Source organism: Chlorocebus sabaeus, chromosome 29 (genome assembly GCF_047675955.1).
Source record: "Chlorocebus sabaeus isolate Y175 chromosome 29, mChlSab1.0.hap1, whole genome shotgun sequence".
In the NCBI taxonomy this organism is placed as follows: Eukaryota; Metazoa; Chordata; class Mammalia; order Primates; family Cercopithecidae; genus Chlorocebus; species Chlorocebus sabaeus.
In genome coordinates this window covers 11,041,390-11,062,036 of record NC_132932.1, presented here as the reverse complement: position 1 = coordinate 11,062,036, position 20,647 = coordinate 11,041,390, and the positions used below count along the sequence as shown (strand labels likewise).

The 20,647-nt window shown below is 37.8% G+C and overlaps 1 long non-coding RNA gene across 5 annotated transcripts in view; it reads right to left on the bottom strand.

The window, feature by feature from the left end:
* Positions 1–1,988: 1,988 nt before the first annotated feature.
* The window catches only part of LOC103231236 (uncharacterized), a 100,305-nt gene continuing 81,646 nt past the window's right edge, over positions 1,989–20,647 (bottom strand). For all 5 annotated transcript variants that reach the window (XR_012091791.1, XR_012091794.1, XR_012091793.1 and 2 more), the window contains one exon: positions 1,989–2,227. This is a non-coding gene — a long non-coding RNA (uncharacterized lncRNA). The remainder of the gene's footprint in view (positions 2,228–20,647) is intronic.

Below are 20,647 nucleotides of genomic sequence, written 5' to 3'. Positions count from 1 at the left end.
TTATAATTTCTAAGCCCAAGACTGCTGCAGTGTTAGTGGGTACCCTAAGACCAGGATTACCACAGTCAAAGTAGCCAGGATTGGAGTTCCCTGAACTCCAGGCCTGCTGCAGCACCTTGTAGGAATCCCATAGCCATCAAGGGACACCCAAAACCCGCAGCCAATGAGGCCTGCCTATCTCTGAGGTTTATCCAGAACCTAAGACCACAGCAGTTGGCCAGTGGCGATACAGTTCAAAACTTGAATGCATTTTGGTGAGGTTCACCTAGTACTAGGGCAGGTCTAGAGGCTCAGTCCATCAATACTGGTCTGGAGTCAGAGGCCATGGTTGGGTTGTGTGTGTGTGTGTGTGTGTGTGTGTGTGTGTGTGTGTTTTCCCGATTTTTACTGTCGTAGGCCTGGTATTGGGATCCAAGGCAATGTCCTATGCGTATTTTCCTTCCAAAGTGGAAAGCATCTCTCTCCATGCTGTGCCACCTAAGGTTAAAGGAAGGGTAACTTGAGTACTGTAAAACTCCTTTTCACACTCTTCAGTGAATCTTTTCTCATTATTGTGCTATAACCAGGTACAGTGATCTCTCACATGGTTTCCTCGGCTCCTGGAAAGTATTTATGTGCATATATAGTTGACCAAATTGATTTTTCTGCTCATGTACAATCATCAGAGAACTTTATTCTGCCATCTTGCTCTACCGTCTGTCCCACCATTGTGGTTTTTATTTCTATCTCCCAATTGACTAAAGCTATTGATAACTTTCCAAATGAATTTGTCATTTGGATATCCTCTTTTGTGAAATGACTGTTTAAGTCTCTTGCCGAATTATTAAATTAGGTTAGTCCATCTTTTTCTTATCAATTTTTAGAAAAATTTTCTAACATCTGTAATTTAGACTTTATCATAACAAAGACTCTCTCTTTTGATCAAACTTATATCAACCTCCTTGAGTCTTCTTTCTCTCTAGGCTCTGTTTTGAGGATCTGTCCTAAGACTTCTTAGTCCAATTTTAGCAAAAATTCTCCTAAGTATATAAATCCTCCATTTACGATATCTAATCAAATTCCTTATCTCCCACTCTCAATATCTTATCACTTGGCCTCCCTTCTGCAAACATTGTCAATCCAGTTTAGCCAGAATTCTCTATCAGTTTTTATGTTTATTCTTAGAGTTTGTACATCTAATGACACCCACCTTGGTCCTTAGCTATAAACTTTCATATTTCCTTGTATTAGAAGTTAAGCCCAATCTCTCACTCCTACCGCAAAATCTCATTGTAATAGTCCCTCTAGATAAAGTCTGCCTTGCCATCTTTAACAAATGCTATAAATATCTTTTTCTTTAACAGTCGGATATATGCTTTCTTATATCTTCACCCACTCTGTGGCTTGGCTTAATAAATAGAACTTTTAAATTTCAATAATATTCACTTATCAATCATTTTCTTTATGTTTTATTGCTATTTATGTTCTCTTTACAAAGCGATGGCCAGTACAATCCCAGTCTATTTTCCTTTTGTATAGTGGAAGATAGAGAAAATCTGGAAGATAGTAAGTCTTCCAGTCTGGGAAGATAACATGTTTAGCTAAAAAGTATAATTTTTACTTACATCGATATTACTGGTAAAAAGAATAAACTACATTTGTTGCAATCTCTAATGATAAAATGGAGATTCTTCATCTAGATACCTGTGATTCTAGAAATAATACAGAGCCAACCTACCCAAATTATGAAACTACAAGCAAAATCTGCTATGTTTACATTACAAGTGGTTTATCAAACCATGGTGTTATGAGTTGAGAACAATTCTGGTTAGTGGAGACAAGAAGTTAATATTCATAGATTTCTAACTAGGAATTTTCCTTCACTCACATTACACTTGAACAATAAAATTAGGCAACTGCTGAAACAAAGGAATCAATGGCTAGTTTTACCTTTAAAGTGTAGATTGGTACAATTACCTAATCCAAGTAAACACATGGCACTGCTTGGATTAAAAAAAAACTCATATTTTCAAATCTTTATTATGTACCTACAGTGTGTCAGACACACACACACATAACATACATACATTAAGCTACTGAGGTGATTATTCTTTCCTACAGACCACATGCCATCAGGAGTGTCTTCCATGACATGGGAGAGAAGAAGAAACATCATACACCATTCCTCCTATGAGGTCAGTAGAGGCAATGCTGAAAAACAATAATGCAGCCAAGACTTTCTCACATCCTACAAGGAAAAACAAATTAAAATGGAATGTTTTCTTTGCTCTAGTGTATATTGATTTTAAAAATACATATTTTATTGTGAACAGCAGTATAGAAAATAGACACTCTCCATTAAACATCTTTTCACAGAAAACACTTTATATCATATTATTGTACTTAACTTGACGTCAAAGAATTGAGATGGGTGGCATTATTCCTGTTTCACAGATAAGACAACCAGAGGGCAGGAAAAATTGAACAAACAATATGGCTTAAATCGCACAGCTAGGAAGAGACCCCCTCCACCCCCACCCTGACTTGGAGGGTGTGACCTTTCTCCACAATTTCTCTTCTAGTTGGACTATTTTCTTCACTGGATTTAGATCTTTGCCTAAGACGCTGAACACTCCACACCCACCATTGTCCACTCTTCCAATAGAGCATTTCCATTAGTCTGTCCACCACAGCCATTGAAGAACACTGAGAAGCACCCAGATTCAGCAGAATTCAGAGCAGGGGCTGGTGTGACTAGGGAGCTGCAGAGAAAATCTTTCTACAATTCCTTATGCAGTTGGTGGTGTGCCTGAACATATTTCTTAGTTTTGCCCACTCTACCTTTAAGGTCTTTGCCTTGCTTTTAGGTTGCATCATTTGGTTTGCTTATGGAAAAATATTCCATTACATTGGCTCTATTCAATCGGAATCTCCAGGACAAAACATTCTTTGTTCAATAAGGAATTAAATACAGACCATAAGAGCCTTTAAACTTGAGGAAGTCCTGAAACACTGGTTTTAATAATTATGTCCTGTGTGAATAATGAACACACCTGGACTACACCAGACCATATTTCATAAAGGGTCCTATTGTAGTTTCACTGTCTTTGTATAAAAATGAATCATAATCTGGAGTATGAAATAGTGAGAGGAGGGGATTATGGTGGAAACGACACAGGCCCTGCCATCAGATCGCCATCCGTGTTCCAGGCATGCCTTTACTTGCTGAGAAATCTCAGGCAAGTCACTCATGGCACTTGAATCTCAGTTTTTGTTTCTCTGTAGGGTGATAATGGTACTACAAGAACATGTGGTGAGCAATAAAGATGATATATAAAAATACTATGCTGGCATTTCTCTTTTTAAAGACAAACTTCCTGAGGTAAGCAACCGTAGTGTCAAGACACTATGCAAGGGGATTAAATCTTGTCCAGGAGTTTGTCCATCTCCACGTACAGATCAAGCAAAACCGGCATCATGAAGAATCCAGATGGTGTGTGAAAAATAGCTCAGGGAGATATGAGATAAATGATATTTAGATGAACAAGCAGTTAGGCTCATGTCAGAGCATGAAATCAAGTCAGTCCTGTGAGAGGATGGGGGAAGACCATGCAAGTTGCCAAACACGGAATTCAGGAAGTGGAACCCAAGTAAAAAGCCTAATTTGTTACCAGGTTTGAATGTAAATGCTGTGGGCTCCATAACCAAAGAGAATCAGCATCCTCTCTCATACTGCATTGAGGAAAACAACCAGCGCAGCCAGGGTTAGGACTGAAGCATTGCCCCAGCAGCAAAGCAACAAAAAGCAACAAAATGGAAGAATTGTGAAACCAAAAGCTAAATCGCTAGCTGCATTCTTTGGGTAATCTAGATTTATTAGGTTGGTGAGAAGGTGACGGCGATTTTTGTCATTGAAAGTAATGGCAAACACAGCAATCCACTTTTGCACCAATCTAATAGGATAGTTCTCTTTTTAAATATTTTAAGAGACTTACCATGTACTCGAGGATGTAGCCTTCTCCAAGTTAACCATTTTTAGTTTCTGTAATTTGGCCTCATCTTGTGGTTCTGAGTGGCCATTATAGTTACGTTCTTCTGGACATGCCATAATTTATCAGTTTTCAATCTTTAAGTAAAGAGATGTGACCCCTGTGCTATTCCTCTGTATTTCTGGAAGCCATACTTGGTAAAACTCTAAATTGCCTTGGCAAGAGGGGCAACTTAGATCACAAGGTATGCCCAGCCCACCCCCATCTGTTGTTAAGCTCTATCTCTGACCTGCATTTGTGTACTGGTTCACCTGCAAATCTCAGCCTCAGACTTTTTGTGTACATCTAGAAAACGTAGTCTAAAATATTTTAAAAGATTTTCCTGTAAAGACAGAAAAAAAACCCTTTCCATTAGTATTTCTTGTGTCTAATCCATCCAGTCAAGTTGCCAGATTTCTGACTAGGCTCATTAATTTACTTAATTATTAGATTTTATAAATAATTGAACCCTCAATTTAAAAAGCCTCAGGGCATAGCTCAATAAAAGCTTACATTAAAATATCAATGAGCAGCTGCAATAATAACAAAAATAAAACCTATCTGCATAAAACTGCTTACTTTGTCCACGACTTTGTCTGGACAGACCAATTTATAAGAACAAGTTTAGCCTCCTGTAATTAAATAAACTTGTCAGAGCTCCCGTAAGCCTGGCATGCATGGGTTTAATAGACATGTTTTCTGTTGACATGTATTGCCTCTAATATCTTAAAGTAAAAATTGGGAAAGTGCTGAGCCTTTTCTGGAGGGCACTGGTTTAGACATTGTGCCCCTTAGGGGTTAAGCCTAATGGCATCACAAGTCTTTGAGTAGGTCACATAATTTATCATGACCATAATTTTCAAACTTTAAGGTAACGATATTGGAGTCGATTTTTTTCCATCTGAAAAATTCTGAGTCTATGAGAAATGGCATCAATGAGTTAATAATACCAACCACTCAAAATTTTGTTGATATTTTATATCTTGGATATTATTCACTGCAGCTGGATATTCAATTTGTTTTCCAGACTTTAGAATCATGTCACCATTAGCAGTTTATATTCATTTAGAATCCATAGGCCCGAAGTGATTTATGGAATTTTACGGAACACAGAGAAGATGTGATCCTTGCCCTTGATGTACTTACAGCAGAACTTTTGTTTTGCTGTACACTCAATTATAATAACAGACTCCTTTTCCATATGCAGAAATATCTCCCAGAAATAATTAGCTGCAGACACAAAACAATTAGTTGGTTGCAACCTCATAAAATGTGGTTGTTGGTTAATTGGCTCATATTCACATTATGATATTTGCATCTACCACCTCACCACCTGCAAAATTTTAGCTCACAAAAATAGAAATGAGGTTTCAAAAATATGCCCTGGCAAGTGTAGTCTAAATAGTCAATGTGACCTGAATTTTCTATGGACATTCTTAATAGCACTCAAAAATGTTCAAGCATATGGAAACGTAAAATGTTAATTTCTAGACCAAAAACTCTTTTTCAGGAAGAAATATAATAAATACCAAGGGCTTAGAGCAACACCCAGTCATCGCCTCAATTTTCTGTCTAAACCTACTTTTCTCTGTGGGTTCATTTTCTCAGGACTTTTACACCTGAAGGCACTGGGTTGTACTTTCTTTTTAGTTTCTTAACACCTTGCCTATGGTAGGGCCCATGCAAGGTGAGGAGGCTACGCATCAGTAAAGCATATTTGTTTTGAGTAGATTGTTTCCCTTTTCATCCTAGTTTGAACTAAATTCTTCATTTTCTCTCAAAATCTCGCACTATTATATATTAGAACTACCATATACTAATTACTTCTAGTCTGAGAATCCAAAACACATTTTTCCCCTTTAATCTGCATTGCACAATTTGAAACCAGAATCCTGCCACTTAGGTTTAATCGATTAAGTTAACCAACCAGCCCCTTGATATATCCATTTAAATGAAAAAGGGCAAAAAGTGCGCAGAAAGCTGAAACAGTTACAAAAGAGATACCTTGGTCAAGACTCTTATGGACTGGCATCTATCTCAGCCATGACTGGCATTAACATTACTAACCACACCTCTAGAATTCAAAATTACTCAGTGTGGAAGTTCCCACATCAGAGGAAAATAAGGGGAAAAACTTAAACGTTTCCAGACATTTTCAGGTCTGGAATCAGTTCTGCCAAAGCAGGGAGCTTTGCCTGTTTAAGAAACAAGGGGTCTTCACAGCATCTTCCCTAACATTTTCCTGTATGAAGACTGCCTGATATTGGCTTTAAAACCCTTTGACATGTTGCTTAAACTGCTGCAGCTGGTGTTTTCAACACCTATTTTTTCATCAACTCTTTGACTTTTAGCCATTGACTTTCGCCAGTTTTGATAACATCAGGTGACATCTGTGCCCTGTTGAGAACTGAAGCTGCTTATCGGAAACCTGGGTAGCTTTAGTGCCTTGCTACACGAAGAAGTTCACTTCAAAGGTTGAAGAGTAGGAGAAAATGTGTTAGGAGGAAAAGATGGAAGACAAAAGAGAGGAGAAAAGACGAGGAGAGGAGGAGGGAAGAGGAAAGGGGGCAAGAAGAGGGAGAGACAGAAAGAGGAGTAGAGAGATGGCAAAGAAGCAAAAAATATAAAAGTGTGACTGTGGAGTATATCACCCGATTCAGCCAGCCCAAGTCTGTTTTGTTTTGTTTTACTCAATCTAAATACCTTATTCCAGTTTTCCCAAAGCAATGTTTTGGGGGAGGGAGGGAAAAAGAAAAGAAAGAAGAAAAAAAGCAAAAGGAAAGATCTTTGAATATCAGAGAATGCCAATATGGCCTAAGCCAGATGCAGAGGGAATAGATGAAAGCCCAGCTCAGATCAATATGCCACAGCTGGCGTTAAAAATGAATTTAGAGGAGGCTACCTGGGCAGCTGTCCTGGAACTCTAATACCAAGTTTCATTTACCCTTTACAGACCAGAGAACACTGCACTGGTGCAGAAAGAATGATGCTTTCAGACAGTAGCAGACATATTCCATGCTTTCTTAATTGCAAAGTTAAGATTCTTTAAACATATTATGAAATAGATCTAAATTAGATATACTCAGATTTGCAATTAAAACATCTTTTGAGAAGTATGAGGAAAAAAGCTAAGAGATTTGTTTGTGTAGTGTTAGAGAAGAAAAAAAGTTGAAAATCATTTCTCTTAATTATTTTTAGAAAATACAATGGCAGAACCCTCTTTGCCAAAGGGAGGGAATGTGTGATTTGTAAATAGCTAAACTTTTAACGGAGGTGGGATCTGGGTTTCTACTTTATTTCCAATTATAACTTTGTAACATATTATCTATGGAAGTGTAATAACTTGGAAAATCAAAGCAATACATAAAGGTTTATAAAATTAAAATTAAATTCTAGTTTGGAATCCTGACCACATATATGTTTCTCCTCTACTTTCTAAATATCCAATAAACGATGGTAAAGGATAATAAAGAATATAAATACAAATAAATCTACAAAACCCATAATCATCAGAAAACCAGAGATTTTGCCACATTTCTGGAAGGAGAAAGTGTATAGGAGAGTGTTGCCCTGTGAAGTCAACCAGGAAGACACAGCTGTGAGGGTAGACGGGACTAATGAGGGGAGGGGCTGCCAGGCTAGCTGGTGCACTCCAGAGAGGTTCTAGTATTATACTGTGAGAAAGAAGTAAGCCTGAAAGAGAGAGATTAAGTGAAGATCAACAGGTAACACCTCCATCCCAGCAAGCATGATTACTAGTAACCTGTTGTTTACTCCAGGTTTAAATAAAATAAAATAAAATAAAATAAAAAACATATAGTCATTCCTTAAAGAAATTTAACTATCTGGAGAGAATCTGGGACCTGGAGAAGGTTTAGAATTACAGAAGAATGCCTTTCTTGTAGTATTTAGGGGTCTGTGTCCATGACTCTAAATCAAAGTCTATCTATCAACAATACTTACCTATATGCTCTGAGCCTCACATCAAACTTATTCATTCCTCATTCTTGAATGGGAACAGATATGTATCTCCAGAGTTGAGGAATATTTTGGCATGAATAGAAACAAAGACAGAAAGCAAAAACAAAAGAAAACAAAAACCATGAAGAATCAAACAGAATTAAAAACAAACAGGATTTTAAGAAAGCAGGTAAAAGAGAAAAACTCGTATTTATTGTCCTTGGAGAAATGTAAGAAGATACTGTATTTGTCAAACAAGAGCAGTCTACCATGAAAACTGAACTATTGGAGAGCCAGAAGAGTTTCCAGGAATTTAAGTTATAATTGTAGGAAAAAAAAAGAGGAGAAAAAAATTGAAAAAATAACATCTGTCTCAGAACGTGCAGCACAAAATGTGAAAAGGCAAAATGTTAAAGAAAAAATAAGAAACAAAAAAGTGAACTCCAAAAGTTCCGTATCTAGTTAATATTAGAATAATAAAGAACAGAACAAATGAGGCAGGAGACAGTTGCCAAATCAATAGAAAGACTGACTACACTGCATGCAGGAAGGCACACAATTTCCACATGAAAATGCCTGGCAAGGGCCAAAGAAGAGTCATGAAAATGAAGCAAAACATTAATGTGAAATTGCATAACCTTAGATATTAAAAAGGAAGATCTTAAAAGTTACGAGACTGGGGAAAATAGCTTATGTAAAGATATGGAAGGAGGAGGAGGAGGAGAAGGAAGATAAGGAGGAAGAGGAGGAAGAGGAGGAGAAAGGAAAGGAAAAGAAATGATTATTATTATTATTATGAAATGAAAATTCATCCTGCCAATAGTAGAAGCAAATAAATTTGGCACAAGTTAAGTCATTATTCCTAGATCTCACACTTGTAAGCGATGAAAGTTGCTGGAAACATATCTTTTAAAGATCATTGTAAAAAGCAATATAGTAAGGGGTTGTATTATGGAGATGATGAATTTTCTCTTCCAGTTGAATAAAAACTGTATTTGGTAAGTTGCAGTTTAGGATAAAATTACAGTGACATCACTCAATGCATTAAAAAAAAATCTGTATCTGAACTATTAAAAACACAAATGATTCTGAACACAGTCTTTGATGACTTCCCAGATGGTTCCAGAGAAGATGGCAGTGAATGTGGAGACTCTGAGAAGAATTATCCCATAGACACAAGAAAGTAAGAAAATATTTCTAAGTTAACAATATGTACATATTATACACATTCCTATATTTTTACAGTACAAAGTTACTAATTTAAATATAACAGGTAGCCAGTCAAATATTTTACAATACATCATAAACATATATATTTAAGTTAGCCAACTACTCTATGAAAAGCACTCTTCACTTGGAAAAAGTATAGAATCTGCAATGATTCTAGATGCAATAGAATCATGTTATTGATCTTCATAAAGTAAAAGTAATAGTAGAGCTGACCAAAGTTGAAAAGTAGATCGGGGAAGAAGAGGTAAAAGTAGAAAAATAAGATGCGAAGGTTCAGTTTTGTTAAGTAGAACTACAGAAAGATCAACTACAAGTAGAGCACAAATGAAATTCTTACCTATCATAATAGGAATTCAGTAGATAATTTTCAAGTTGCTAAGTGAAAAAATAGAAATGACATGTTAGTCAATAATTCGGAGGCAAGAACCTTTAGAATTTTAATGAAAATGGATAGAAGTGATTGTTTCTCTGAAGAGAGAATGTACTTGGAGAATTGTGGTGTTACTCTTGAGTGTTCCTCATTAAAACTAACATAGTTTAAACTTCATAGATTATATACAAATATACCTGAGTAATTCATCTTTATTATATATGAGAATTTGGTGTTATTGACATGCTTCGTTTATAGAGAGGAAATTGAAATTCACAGAATTTGAATAACTGCTTGGGTTCACAGTCTTTTCAGTGGGAGAAAAGATGTTTATAACCAGATCTTCCAAATGTCATACTCTTTGGAAATCTCAAAATAGGAGTGGATACTAAATAATATTTTTTCCAAAATGTTTCCAATCTCCTGTCATGAATGTATAGAATGTATTTTAATCCAGGTATTGGCAAACGTTTTTCTTGTAAAAGGCCGATTTTTTACTTTGTCAGCTACATGATCTTTGTAGAAATTACTCAACTCTCCCATTGTAGTGTAGCAGCAAGAAGACAATATGTAATTGGATGAGCATGGTCTGGTTTGGCTTATGGGCTACAGTTTGCCAAGCCTTGGATCAATAAATTAATTATTTCTCTCTTTTAATTTTTATTTCTAGTTTCACTTTTGGGGGCAAAGACGGCTATGCGATATTTTCACTGAGCCTATTCTGTAATTTTCCTCTAACCCTGTATTAGTCCGTTCTGACACTGCTGTGAAGAACTACCTGAGACTGTGTAATTTATTTTAATAAAAGAGGTTTAATCATCTCAAGCTGTCCAGGCTTCTGCTTCTGGGTAGACCTCAGGAAATTTACAACCAGGGTGGAAGGCAAAAGGGAGGCAAGCACATCTTCACATGGCAGAGAAGAGAGACAGAGAAGTGGAAAGTGCTACACACTTTCAAACAACCAGTTCTCTTGAGAACTCTATCACAAGAACAGCAACGGGGAAGTCCGCCCCTAGGATTCAATCACCTCCTACCAGGCCCCTCCTGCAACACTGAAAATTTCAATTCTCTATGAGATTTGGTTGGGGACACATAGCCAAACTATATCGTTCTGCCTCAGTCCCTCCCAAATCTCATGTCCCTCTCACATTTTCAAACACAATCATGCCTTTCCAATGGTTGCTCCAAAGTCTTAATTCATTCCAGCACTAACTCAAAAGTCCAAGTCCAAAGTCTCATCTGAGATAAGACAAGTCCCTTCCACCTATGAACCTTTAAAATAAAAAACAAGTTAGCTACTTCCAAGATACAATGGGAGTACAGGCATTTGGTAAATGCTACCAATCCAAAAGGAAGAAACTGGCCAAACCAAAGGGCCTCCAGGGCCCACAATAGTCCAAAACCCAGCAGGGCAGTCATTAAATCTTAAAACTCCAAAATAATCTCCTTTGACTCCATGTCTCACATCCAGGACACACTGATTCAAGTGGTGAGCTCCCAAGGCCTTGGGAAGCTCCACCCCTGTGGCTCTGCAAGGTATAGTCTCAGCAGCTATATTCACAGGCTGGTGTTGAGTGCCTGCAGCTTTTCTAGGTGCACAGTGCAAGCTGTCAGTGGATCTACCATTCTGAGGTTTGGAGGATGGTGGCCTTCTTCTCATAGCTCCACCAGGTGGTTCTCCAATGGGGACTCTTTGTTGGGGTTCCAACCTCACATTTCTCCTTCACACTACCCTAGTAGAGGTTCTACATGAGGACTCCACCCTCAAAGCAGACTTCTGCCTGGACTTTGCTATCTGTATCACTATCAGCATTTTGGTCACAACCACTCAACAAGTCTCTGGGAAGTTCCAAACTTTCCCTCATCTTTCTGTCTTCTTCTGAGCCCTCCAAACTGTTCCAACATTTGCCCATTACCCAGTTCCAAAGTTGCTTCCACATTTTCAGGTATCTTTATAGGAATGCCCCTCTTCTTTGGTACCAATTTTCTATATTAGTCTATTCTCACACTGCTATAAAGAACTGACTGAGACTGGGTAATTTGCTGAAAAAAGGAAATTTAATTAGTTCATGATTTCTGCAGGCTATTTAGGCTTCTGCTTCTGGGGATACCTCAGGAAACTTACAATCATGGCAAAAGGTGAAGGAGAAGCAAGTACATCTTCATGTGGCTGGCGAGAGAGAGTAAAAGAGTGAAGGGGGATGTTCTACATGCTTTCAAACAACCAGAACTTGTGAGAACTCTATCACAAGAACAGCAAGGGGGAAGTCTGGCCCCATGATTCAATCACCTCCCACCAGGACCCTCCTGAACATCAAAGATTACAATTTTATGTGAGATTTGGGTGGAGACACACAGCCAAACCATATCAAACCCCTTCCATTATTACATGCAAGAAAGTAAGACCACAAAACAACACAGGTGTCCCTTCCACTTATTCACTTTCTTCCCCATAACTTGGCTTTGCATCTCATAAACTCTGAGAATTACATATCATTTTTATTTATTGGGGTGGATGGGTTCTTTTGCATATTACTTATTTCATTAAGCCAAATCAGAGTAAAAATACTACATCACTATTTTCAATGCTCAGAGTAGTGAGGCAGTGTTATCCATCAGTCTAGGGACTCTGTGGTACTTAGTGAAGATCATGCAGGGTGAGTAATACCCAGGATGCATGCATGAGACACAAATGGAGGCTAGCAGCAAGAATTAGAGCCAGGAAGGGGCTGTTCATTTGATTGCTTGACAAGTAATGATTCATTTGAGATGACAGAATTGAGGCATATGAAGAACCCAATATATAAGTAGATTTTTGGAATACCATCGAAGTAAAGTAGAAAAAGATATCTATGCTGTGACAATCAGTGGCAGGAAAACTGAAGTATATTTTCTTCCTGCAGAAGAATCAGCTCTTTATTTTTCTATCCAGGTTCTCTATGCTAAGATTCAAATCTCTGAGACAGAGAATTCCATTGGTATAGCCACTGCCCACACCTTGGGCCAAGAAGAATAGATACAGACTCTTCACCACTCTTGGACTCTATGCAGTAGGGCTAAGAATTTCTTCAAAGGAAAATCAAGGTGCTACTACCAGACAAACAAAAAATAGATGGTTGGCAGGCAAAAACAAATGATGTCTACTATAGTTTAGATTCACAGTATCAAATTTCTGAAAATGTAAACATATGCTCATTCCAATAGTCTGTGTGTCTCGTTAGGTAAAAATAAGCAGGCCATTGTTTTCATGTCATGTAAAGAGACCCTTCTCCAAATATAATCTTAATTTTCATCAATATCATTCCTTTTTTCCTTTCTTTGTTCTGTTCATCATTCTTTTATTTTGCTTCCTTTTTTGCACCGAAATTTTCTTTCAAGTGTTCTTTTTTTAGTTTCTTTGATCTGATTGATAAAGTTTTTAACGCTATGGAACTCAAGGCTTTTATGTGGAAAAAAGCGCATACTTAACAATGTCACCACAGTCCAATCTGCTATTCCATATCTTTGTATCAAAGTGGAAAAACAGCTGACCTAACTGAGTCTTGTTTCCAAGCAGAATTAAAGTCACATACACATTGAACTGAATATACATGTTCAAATTTTAGATAAAAATTATGAGGTTATAACAATGAATGTGTTAGTTTTTTAAAGTTTGCAGCAGAGACAACCTACTGACAACATGGCACTTAAATATATGATGATTTGTGAAGGTCAGTAGAATGCATGCTCCTGCTCATATTTACCTCATTGGGATCGGTTCAGTTCCAGAGCTATAACCACAAAGTTTCAAGATATGAATGGAAACTAAATTTTCTAAATTTATTTTCTTCTTGAAAAATGTTTGAAATCCAGATTATTGAAATTTATTTGGGTGTATTAGCTACATGAAGAGATAGGTAGACTTGTTGCATTCTTCGAAGAAAAAAGTGCTGTATTCATACTTTTAAAAAACTTTGGCCAGACGTGGTGGCTCATGCCTGTAATCCCAGCACTTTAGGAGATGAGGGCGGGTGTATGACGAGGTTCAGGAGATCAAGAGCATCCTGGCTAACATGGTGAAATCCTGTCTCTACTAAAAATACAAAAAATTAGCAGGGCATGGTGGCATGCGCCTGTAGTCCCAGCTACTTGGGGGCTGAAGTAGGAGAATTGCTTGAACCCAGGAGATGGAGGTTGCAGTGAGTTGAGATCACACCACTGCACTCCAGTTTGGGCAACAGAATGAGATTCTGTCAAAATAAAAAACAACAACAACAACAACAAAACCAACTTTAAAACTTAAAGCAATGTTTCCCTGATTGAATCCTGGGGGCAGTTAACATGTGTAAAGTGTGGGGTGCATGTGTGTGTCATTATTATTAACTTTGACAGAGACAAGTATCCTTACAATCTAACCTTAATCTCATCAAAACACTTCTATTGGCTTCTTATAATTTGTTTGTGTAAACATGTGCTATTATTTAATTGACTCTAGCACAATACTTACATTTCAGATGATAGTGCTCAACATCTGATCACTCTCTTGTATATCCAGCATTTCCTGAAAGTACCAGCCCTACTCTACCAAAGAAAGCAGTTTTGTGAATCAGTAGTTTAGAAAATATAATTTTTTATAAAATCCAGCTAACTTTACTTAGCTCATCATTTCATAGACGATTGATTGATTGATTGGTTGATTGATTGAGACAGGGTCTTGCTCTCTGGCCCAGGCTGGAGGATAGTGGTGCTATCACAGCTCACTGCAGCCTTGACCTCCTGGGCTCAAGCAATTCTCCTATCTCATCCCCCCGAGTAGCTGAGACTACAGGCATGCACCACAACACCCGGCTAATTTTTTAATTCTTTTGAAGAAATGAGGTTTTGTCATGTTGCCCTGGCTGGTCTCAAACTCCTGGGCTCAAGAAATCTGCCCACCTCTGCCTCCCAAAGTGCTGAGATTACAAGCATGAACCACCGCACCCGACCTCACAGACTTATTTATTATGGGATGTTTCTCCCCTTGTAATTCTTACTAACACATAATAATGTGTTAATATTCTTAAAAACCAAGAATTTGAATATCTCAAATATCTGTTTATTTGATAATATGTAGATGAGTAATCTCAATAACTGATCAAAATTTCTGTTTATTTTCTGAATGGCTTGGAAATGTATAAATAAAACCTTAGCCTCTTGGTTGAGAAGGCAAAATAGAACGTAGCAACAAAATTAAAATGTGAAAAAAAAGATGTGACATGGTTTTTACTTTTAGCATTCTCCATTTTGAGAGAGCAGAATTTTGTTATAATAAACATTTTCCAAATTATGTATAAAAAGATGTAGCCAAGGCAGTTTGGAGTATGACTTTGGAATTTTTGGACTTCTGATCCTGGCACTCCTGTCTGGGTTCAGAAGGTCAGAAGATACTAGAGGAGAAAGGAAAGAAAGAAGCAATGGCATCCTTATCTACTATCTTTGCTTCATAGCAGTCCTTATTTTAGGCTCATAAGCCCAAATTCAGATCACCTAACTACAGACAAAACTTAGCTGTCTGGATAGCACCACAGGTATCTGGAAAAGGTCTAAGGTTTGAAGTAACCAAATACATAGGTGTGTATGGGAGTGGTGGGGGTTTTGAGTAAGTATATAGCAAAAGCATCCCCAATGGTCCAAATAGATCCTTGGAGAAGTCAGTGGGGATACAAACATAAAAAGAACTAACGAGAGGCCAGGACACCAATTAACCAGTTCACTGATCAGAAGGCTCAGCACATTCTAGTTGTTACTATTTCCTTTAGAAAATAATTCTTTGGGGGCAAAGGAAGCAAAAATCAACAGGAAAAGGAGAAAAGAGAAAAGGCAGTATGAAGGAAGATAGTAGAATGCAACACAGAGACAATGACATTGGATACTCTTCTGAAGGTGAGCAGCATCTGACATCAGAGAAGGGAAAGGCAAAGGAGTGAACGCTTATTGAGCCTCTACAGGTTAGCGGTGCTGAAGTCAATTTTTTACTTTGTTAGGGCATTTATCTATTGTCGACAACTTGTTGAGTATTTATTTTTATTCTTACTCTACATATGAGTCAAAGCACTTACAGGTTAATTAACTTGCCTTAATTTCACATAAGTAAGTGAATTTGCAATCAGGGCCTTGTGACCCAAATGCCTACGCTCACTCCTCTATGCCGTTCAACAAAGAGAAACTAGAATATCTGGCCACAACATAAAACGGCTCTGCCTGAGTGTTAGCACAAGGCCACCCACTGGAGTTCAAGTGGGCTTTGGCTAAACACGTATCTGTTCCTTAGGGTTCCTAAGGGTATTCACATGGTATTTTGAAAGGATGTCAATCAATATAGTCCATGGGTTTAAGGTGTAAGGTGGAGAAGAGTTAGATCATTAATATTCTTGATGAAAATAGTCTTCAACATAAGGTCATTTTATGTTATTAAAAACTCAGAGAAATGTGTTAATTAGTTTTAGAATATTTTCTATAAACAGAATTACAAGTAAAACATCTTGAAATGCAAATCGTTTAAACATTCAGAATGCAGATAATTCTTTATGCAAAAATGGCACATTCTCTGTTGATGTTAGGTAAGAGAATTTATTTTTCATGTTTTTGTTTTTTGTCCTGTAAATACTATGTCTTGTCATTCATGGATAATTGATAACAAGATTGTCCACAGGGAAGACACAAGACACTTTATTTTCCCACTAACGCTATGTGAATACAGGGTTTTTGGAACCATTCCCATAGATAGTTCTTCTATCAGCAAATGCTTCTTATAGAAGAGGGAAATTTACAGAGAACAAACATCATTGGCCATTGTGTTTTCCTTAACACCATGTGCCAGATACACAAGAACTGAGTTTCCTGAAACACTGTGACAGCAAAGTTTGCTTTGCCTGTGACAAGAATGAAAGAAAATGAAAAGCAAAGAAGGAAGGAGGGAAAGAGGGGGAGAAATGGGAAAAGAAGGAAGAACACAAGGAGAGAGGAAGAGAGGGAACAAGAGAAAAGGAGAAAGAGGAAGGATGAGAGAGGGAGAGAGTGAAAGAGGGAGGGTGAGATGGAGAGAGGAAGGAAGCAGGGAGGAAGGGGGAGAAGAAGGAAGGAAGGAAGGAAGGAAGGAAGGAAGGAAGGAAGGAAGGAAGGAAGGAAGGAAGGAAGGAAGGAAGGAAGGAAGGAAGGAAAGAAGGAAGGGAGGGAGGGAGGGAGGGAGGGGAGAGAAGAGGAGGGAGGGGAGGGAAGAGGAGGGAGGGGAGATAAATTAAAGAGATGATGTAGAGAAAGAAAACTTCTCTTTTCAATAACTGGTGTTTTTGAATGAGTGAGAGTTGGCCTGATAGATGGCACTGTGCTGTGTGACCTGAGAAGTGACTAGAAGCCAGAAGAGTTGGGTTCTATTCTCTACTGTCTTAGACTCTATCACCCGAAGCAAGTCCCTTCACCTTATGCACTTTCTTTTCCAACTCAAATATGTTAATCTAGAGGAAAGCATGCTGACATAGTCTAAGAATGAGACAATGTGAACACTTGAGAAAGACCTGAAATAGTTAAAGGCATGGTCAGGCTTGGGAAAGGTTTACTGAGGCCCCATGTTTTCCCAGTGTATGACCGGCAGGCACACACCTGGGCTCGGTCAGGTTACAGCCCACTCCCTCCCACCCCAGGTCAGGCCCTGGTCGATGACAGACCTAGGACCCTCCTTAATTAGGCATACCAATCACCTAAAGCAACAAGAGAGTATTTGGGAATATTGGATGTCACTCAACCTCTCTTTAGACTTCCTTTCCCTTTAATTATTTCAAAAGAAAAACACTACCTGTTTTTTTTCTTTTTTTTTTTAAGTTAAAAATAACAAAAGCAAAGTCCCTTAAAGGAACAGATATCTGTGAAGATTAAGTAATGAATGACTGCCTGGACTTTTAACTGCCCTGTATCTGCTGCTAAAGTTGATGCTACATTGAATTTAGGCATCTCTGGATTCTTTAATCCCACCTGCTTGGCCCTACCAATGCCTCATTTGGAAAATGTCAGTGATCAGTTACCATCTGGTTTCCTGAAAAACATAAAGTTTAGAAATTCTTAGTTGATTCATTCTTACTTAAAATCATTTTGTTGCTGTTGTTGATGCTACTTCTTAAATCCAGGGAACCAGGGGCTGTTTAAAAACATGAATGCTGTTTTCCTATTCAAGGAGAGATTTTCTTCAGAAAGGTCCCTAAATCACTAATGGCTTTCAGAAATTTATGACATTCAAGAGAAAAGAGAGATACTTTCACTTATCCAATGGGAATTGTAGGTATACGGCAGGGCCTCCCTCCAGTTCAAAATTTGATGAGTCAGTTGCAAGTTTATAATCGATCTTATACAAAATGTCATGAAGATTTAAATATAAAAGAGGCCTTGCTTCTCCCCTTCATCAGAAAGTAGAGTTCAGAAGATAAACTAATGAAACTTGATTTTTTAAAAATCTCAGTTAGGGACTATTAACCTATATGAATTTCCTTTATTCACCCTCTTGTTTCATTTCGTAGATGAAGATTTCATTTGTGTATATATATTTTTAAATATATTTATATATATTTAGATATATATTTAGATATTTAGATATATTTAGATATATATTATATATTAGATACATAATAAATATTTAGATATATTTAGATATATATTATATATATTTGGATATATATTATATTTAGATATATATTTAGATACATATATTTATATATATATTTGAGATGGAATCTTGTTCTATCACCCAGGCTGGAGTGCAGTGGTGTGATCTCGGCTAACTGTAACCTCCACCTCCCGGGTTTAAGCGATTCTCCTGCCTCAGCCTCCTGAGCAGCTGGGACTACAGGCCCTGAGCAGCTGGGACTACAGGCGTGCACCACCACACCCAGCTAATTTTTGTATTTTTAGTAGATACAAGGTTTCACTATATTGGCCAGACTGGTCTCAAACTCCTGATCTCGTGATTCACCTGCCTTTGCCTCCCAAAGTGCTGGGATTATAGGCATGAACCACCATGCCTGGCCACATTAAAATATTACTGAATGGTATTTACAATATCAGCTCTAGAATATTAGTTAACACATTGCTTTATTTGAATTTTTCAACAACTCACTGATATCTGTATTGTTGTTATTAATAGCCCTATGAGGAAACAAACATTTGGGGAAGTTATGACTTGCTCAAGACCACATGGTGAAACCCATTCTACTCAAAATCTCTAGAAGCTCATTTTTCATTTGTTTGCTAGTACAGAGTCTTCGAAAGTGAAGTCTGAACTTAGTAACTCTTCTACCAGTTCTTTTACTGCTTTGCCCTTTTCAACCATCTTCTTTTTGGTACCCAGTGGCTATTTTCCAAGACATCCCTAGCCCTCTTGGCTAATATCATAACCTTTGAATTTTTACCATGCCTCCTTATTTTTGAGAATTATTTCCAATTCTCTCTTCTTTCCCTCCCTTCAAGATGACAATCATCTAACCTGAAAAACTGAACTGCACTTATATTATTATGTGACAATTGCATAATTGCCGGTCATATCCTATATTTTTGCAGTTTAGCAGAGTTCTCCTAAATAAAAATTTTAACTTAAAGAATTTAATGATGATTAGAATTAAAAATCATTAGGAGAAAGAGAAAGAGAAAGGAGGGGAGGGGAAAGGGAAAGGGAAAGGGAAAGGGAAAGGGAAAGGGAAAGGGAGGCGAGGCGAGGCGAGGCGAGGCGAGGCGAGGCGAGGCGAGGCGAGGCGAAGCCGGGCACAGTGGCTCACGCCTATAATCCCAGCACTATGGGAGGTACAAATCTCATGTCCTTCTCACATTGCAAAATACGATCCTGCCTTCCCAACCATCCCTCAACATCTTAACTCATTCCAGCATTGACTCAAAAGTCCAAAGTCTCATCTGAGACAAGGCAAATGCTTTCCACCTATGAGCCTGTAAAATCAGAAACAAGTAGTTACTTTCAAAATACAATGGAGAGGCGGGGCGCAATGGCTCATGCCTGCAATCCCAGCACTTTCGGAGGCCGAGGTGGGTGGATCACTTGAGGTCAGGAGTTCCAGACCAGCCTGGCCAACATAGTGAAACCCTGTCTCTACTTTAAAAATACAAAAATTAACTGGGCATGGTAGTGTGTGCCTGTAATCCCAGCTATGCAGGAGGCTGAGGCAGGAGTATTGCTTGAACTCGGGAGGTGGAGGTTGCAGTGAGCTGGGATTGTGCCACTGCACTCCAGCTTGGGTGACAGAGCAATACACTGTCTCAAAAAAAAAAAACCAAAAAAACAAAAAAACAAAAACAAAAAAACCCACAAAATACAATGGAGATAGAAGCATTGAGTAAACATTTCAGTTCCAAAAGGGAGAAATTGGGCGGGGACAGATACCAAAATTGTATCACACACATACACACAGATATCCGAATTATATCATACACACACATACCCCCAACATTCAAAGTGTGCTACCCCATATAGTCCTACCTCATTTCTGTGAAGATAACAGGAGTTACCTGTACCTAAATCAAAAAATAGATTCTATTCCTAAAAATAGTAGTAGGGAGATTAGGAAATCGTTTTCTAGAAGAAGAGAAGGAAATTTAAATTATTATTTTTTCCTAAGTGCAAACTAAATGGTTTCTTGTTTAATAAAGATGTCATCCCAGCACTTTGGGAGGCCGAGGTGGGCGTGGTGGCACATGCCTATAATCCCAGTTGCTGGGGAGCCTGAGGCAGGAGACTCACTGCAAGAAGAGGTTTGCAGTGAGCCAAGATCGTGCCATTGCACTCCAGCCTGGGCAACAAGAGCGAAACTCCGTCTCCAAAGAAAAATACGAAAGAAATGAAGATATCAACAGTTTGCTGTTTTATTTAAAATGTAATTAAGTAAAAAAAAAAAAAAAAAAAAAACTTAGGTCCTGGTTAATAAAATATTTCAAGTTATTGAAGTCCTATTAAAAAAATTATTTATTTTTTAACTTTTTTCTGCTTTTAGAAGTATTTTATGCTGATTTTAGATAAAAAGTATAGAAAAATATAGAAAAGAGTAATGAAGCAATACAAATTACTCATTAT